Here is a 6,000-nt window from a genome sequence, read left to right as displayed (position 1 = left end):
ATGTACAGGACACACAGTGTAGTGGTATGTACAGAACACACAGTGTAATGGTATGTACGGATACACAGTGTAGTGGTATGTACAGGATACACAGTGTAGTGGTATGTACAGAACACACAGTGTAGTGGTATGTACAGGATACACAGTGTAGTGGTATGTACAGAACACAGTGTAGTGGTATGTACAGAACACACAGTGTAGTGGTATGTACAGGATACACAGTGTAGTGGTATGTACAGAACACACAGTGTAGTGGTATGTACAGAACACACAGTGTAGTGGTATGTACAGAACACACAGTGTAGTGGTATGTACAGAACACAGTGTAGTGGTGTGTACAGAACACACAGTGTAGTGGTATGTACAGAACACAGTGTAGTGGTATGTACAGAACACACAGTGTAGTGGTATGTACAGGATACACAGTGTAGTGGTATGTACAGAACACACAGTGTAGTGGTATGTACAGAACACACAGTGTAGTGGTATGTACGGATACACAGTGTAGTGGTATGTACAGAACACACAGTGTAGTGGTATGTACAGAACACACAGTGTAGTGGTATGTACAGAACACAGTGTAGTGGTGTGTACAGAACACACAGTGTAGTGGTATGTACAGAACACAGTGTAGTGGTATGTACAGGATACACAGTGTAGTGGTATGTACAGGATACACAGTGTAGTGGTATGTACAGGACACACAGTGTAGTGGTATGTACAGAACACACAGTGTAGTGGTATGTACAGAACACAGTGTAGTGGTGTGTACAGAACACACAGTGTAGTGGTATGTACAGAACACAGTGTAGTGGTATGTACAGAACACACAGTGTAGTGGTATGTACAGGATACACAGTGTAGTGGTATGTACAGAACACACAGTGTAGTGGTATGTACAGAACACACGGTGTAGTGGTATGTACAGGATACACAGTGTAGTGGTATGTACAGAACACACAGTGTAGTGGTATGTACAGGATACACAGTGTAGTGGTATGTACAGAACACAGTGTAGTGGTATGTACAGAACACACAGTGTAGTGGTATGTACAGGATACACAGTGTAGTGGTATGTACAGAACACAGTGTAGTGGTATGTACAGAACACACAGTGTAGTGGTATGTACAGAACACACAGTGTAGTGGTATGTACAGAACACAGTGTATTGGTATGTACGGATACACAGTGTAGTGGTATGTACAGGATACACAGTGTAGTGGTATGTACAGAACACAGTGTAGTGGTATGTACGGATAGACAGTGTAGTGGTATGTACGGATACACAGTGTAGTGGTATGTACAGGACACAGTGTAGTGGTATGTACAGAACACACAGTGTAGTGGTATGTACAGGATACACAGTGTAGTGGTATGTACAGAACACACAGTGTAGTGGTATGTACAGGATACACAGTGCAGTGGTATGTACATGATACACAGTGTAGTGGTATGTACAGAACACACAGTGTAGTGGTATGTACGGATACACAGTGTAGTGGTATGTACAGGACACACAGTGTAGTGGTATGTACAGAACACACAGTGTAGTGGTATGTACGGATACACAGTGTAGTGGTATGTACAGGATACACAGTGTAGTGGTATGTACAGAACACACAGTGTAGTGGTATGTACAGGACACACAGTGTAGTGGTATGTACAGGATACACAGTGTAGTGGTATGTACGGATACACAGTGTAGTGGTATGTACAGAACACACAGTGTAGTGGTATGTACAGAACACACAGTGTAGTGGTATGTACAGAACACACAGTGTAGTGGTATGTACAGGATACACAGTGTAGTGGTATGTACAGAACACACAGTGTAGTGGTATGTACAGAACACACAGTGTAGTGGTATGTACAGGATACACAGTGTAGTGGTATGTACAGGATACACAGTGTAGTGGTATGTACAGAACACACAGTGTAGTGGTATGTACGGATACACAGTGTAGTGGTATGTACAGAACACACAGTGTAGTGGTATGTACGGATATACAGTGTAGTGGTATGTACAGAACACACAGTGTAGTGGTATGTACAGGACACACAGTGTAGTGGTATGTACAGGATACACAGTGTAGTGGTATGTACAGAACACACAGTGTAGTGGTATGTACGGATACACAGTGTAGTGGTATGTACAGAACACACAGTGTAGTGGTATGTACAGGATACACAGTGTAGTGGTATGTACAGAACACAGTGTAGTGGTATGTACAGAACACAGTGTAGTGGCATGTACAGGATACACAGTGTAGTGGTATGTACAGAACACAGTGTAGTGGTATGTACAGAACACAGTGTAGTGGTATGTACAGAACACAGTGTAGTGGTATGTACAGAACACAGTGTAGTGGTATGTACAGAACACAGTGTAGTGGTATGTACAGAACACACAGTGTAGTGGTATGTACAGGATACACAGTGTAGTGGTATGTACAGGATACAGTGTAGTGGTATGTACAGAACACAGTGTAGTGGTATGTACAGAACACAGTGTAGTGGTATGTACAGAACACAGTGTAGTGGTATGTACAGAACACACAGTGTAGTGGTATGTACAGGATACACAGTGTAGTGGTATGTACAGGATACACAGTGTAGTGGTATGTACAGAATACACAGTGTAGTGGTATGTACAGAACACAGTGTAGTGGTATGTACAGAACACAGTGTAGTGGTATGTACAGAACACACAGTGTAGTGGTATGTACAGAACACAGTGTAGTGGTATTTACAGGATACACAGTGTAATGGTATGTACAGAACACAGTGTAGTGGTATGTACAGAACACAGTGTAGTGGTATGTACAGGATACAGTGTAGTGGTATGTACAGAACACAGTGTAGTGGTATGTACAGAACACAGTGTAGTGGTATGTACAGAACACACAGTGTAGTGGTATGTACGGATACACAGTGTAGTGGTATGTACAGGATACACAGTGTAGTGGTATGTACAGAACACAGTGTAGTGGTATGTACAGGATACACAGTGTAGTGGTATGTACAGAACACAGTGTAGTGGTATGTACGGATACACAGTGTAGTGGTATGTACAGAACACAGTGTAGTGGTATGTACAGGATACACAGTGTAGTGGTATGTACAGAACACAGTGTAGTGGTATGTACAGGATACACAGTGTAGTGGTATGTACAGAACACAGTGTAGTGGTATGTACAGAACACACAGTGTAGTGGTATGTACAGGATACACAGTGTAGTGGTATGTACAGAACACACAGTGTAGTGGTATGTTCAGAACACACAGTGTAGTGGTATGTACAGAACACACAGTGTAGTGGTATGTACAGGATACACAGTGTAGTTGTATGTACAGAACACACAGTGTAGTGGTATGTACAGAACACAGTGTAGTGGTATGTACAGGATACACAGTGTAGTGGTATGTACAGAACACACAGTGTAGTGGTATGTACGGATACACAGTGTAGTGGTATGTACAGAACACACAGTGTAGTGGTATGTACAGGATACACAGTGTAGTGGTATGTACAGGATACACAGTGTAGTGGTATGTACAGGATACACAGTGTAGTGGTATGTACAGAATACACAGTGTAGTGGTATGTACAGAACACAGTGTAGTGGTATGTACAGGATACACAGTGTAGTGGTATGTACAGGATACACAGTGTAGTGGTATGTACGGATACACAGTGTAGTGGTATGTACAGAACACACAGTGTAGTGGTATGTACAGGATACACAGTGTAGTGGTATGTACAGAACACACAGTGTAGTGGTATGTACAGAACACACAGTGTAGTGGTATGTACAGGATACACAGTGTAGTGGTATGTACGGATACACAGTGTAGTGGTATGTACAGGATACACAGTGTAGTGGTATGTACAGGATACACAGTGTAGTGGTATGTACAGGATACACAGTGTAGTGGTATGTACAGAACACACAGTGTAGTGGTATGTACAGGATACACAGTGTAGTGGTATGTACGGATACACAGTGTAGTGGTATGTACGGATACACAGTGTAGTGGTATGTACAGAACACAGTGTAGTGGTATGTACAGGATACACAGTGTAGTGGTATGTACAGGACACAGTGTAGTGGTATGTACAGGATACACAGTGTAGTGGTATGTACAGAACACAGTGTAGTGGTATGTACATGATACACAGTGTAGTGGTATGTACAGAATACACAGTGTAGTGGTATGTACAGAATACACAGTGTAGTGGTATGTACAGAACACACAGTTTAGTGGTATGTACAGGATACACAGTGTAGTGGTATGTACAGGATACCGTGTAGTGGTATGTACAGAACACAGTGTAGTGGTATGTACAGGATACACAGTGTAGTGGTATGTATGGATACACAGTGTAGTGGTATGTACAGAACACAGTGTAGTGGTATGTACAGAACACACAGTGTAGTGGTATGTACAGAACACAGTGTAGTGGTATGTACAGGATACACAGTGTAGTGGTATGTACAGGATACACAGTGTAGTGGTATGTACAGGATACACAGTGTAGTGGTATGTTTCAGGACACACAGTGTAGTGGTATGTACAGAACACACAGTGTAGTGGTATGTACAGAACACAGTGTAATGGTATGTACAGGATACACAGTGTAGTGGTATGTACAGAACACACAGTGTAGTGGTATGTACAGAACACAGTGTAGTGGTATGTACAGAACACAGTGTAGTGGTATGTACAGAACACACAGTGTAGTGGTATGTACAGGATACACAGTGTAGTGGTATGTACGGATACACAGTGTAGTGGTATGTACAGAATACACAGTGTAGTGGTATGTACAGAACACAGTGTAGTGGTATGTACAGGACACACAGTGTAGTGGTATGTACAGGATACACAGTGTAGTGGTATGTACGGATACACAGTGTAGTGGTATGTACAGAATACACAGTGTAGTGGTATGTACAGAACACAGTGTAGTGGTATGTACAGAACACAGTGTAGTGGTATGTACAGAACACACAGTGTAGTGGTATGTACAGAACACAGTGTAGTGGTATGTACAGAACACAGTGTAGTGGTATGTACAGAATACACAGTGTAGTGGTATGTACAGAACACAGTATAGTGGTATTTACAGGACACACAGTGTAGTGGTATGTACAGAACACAGTGTAGTGGTATGTACAGGATACACAGTGTAGTGGTATGTACAGAACACAGTGTAGTGGTATGTACAGGATACACAGTGTAATGGTATGTACGGGATACACAGTGTAGTGGTATGTACAGAACACAGTGTAGTGGTATGTACAGGATACACAGTGTAGTGGTATGTACAGAACACAGTGTAGTGGTATGTACAGAACACACAGTGTAGTGGTATGTACAGTATACACAGTGTAGTGGTATGTACAGGATACACAGTGTAGTGGTATGTACAGAACACAGTGTAGTGGTATGTACAGAACACACAGTGTAGTGGTATGTACAGGATACACAGTGTAGTGGTATGTACAGAACACAGTGTAGTGGTATGTACAGAACACACAGTGTAGTGGTATGTACAGGATACACAGTGTAGTGGTATGTACAGGATACACAGTGTAGTGGTATGTACAGGATACACAGTGTAGTGGTATGTATAGAACACAGTGTAGTGGTATGTACAGAACACAGTGTAGTGGTATGTACAGGATACACAGTGTAGTGGTATGTACAGGATACACAGTGTAGTGGTATGTACAGAACACAGTGTAGTGGTATGTTCAGGATACACAGTGTAGTGGTATGTACAGGATACACAGTGTAGTGGTATGTACAGAACACAGTGTAGTGGTATGTACAGAACACACAGTGTAGTGGTATGTACAGGATACACAGTGTAGTGGTATGTACAGAACACACAGTGTAGTGGTATGTACAGAACACACAGTGTAGTGGTATGTACAGGATACACAGTGTAGTGGTATGTACAGAACACACAGTGTAGTGGTATGTACAGAACA

The sequence above is a fragment of the Oncorhynchus masou genome, unplaced genomic scaffold (genome assembly GCF_036934945.1).
Source record: "Oncorhynchus masou masou isolate Uvic2021 unplaced genomic scaffold, UVic_Omas_1.1 unplaced_scaffold_1643, whole genome shotgun sequence".
Taxonomy (NCBI): domain Eukaryota; kingdom Metazoa; phylum Chordata; class Actinopteri; order Salmoniformes; family Salmonidae; genus Oncorhynchus; species Oncorhynchus masou.
This window is presented reverse-complemented; position numbering follows the sequence as displayed.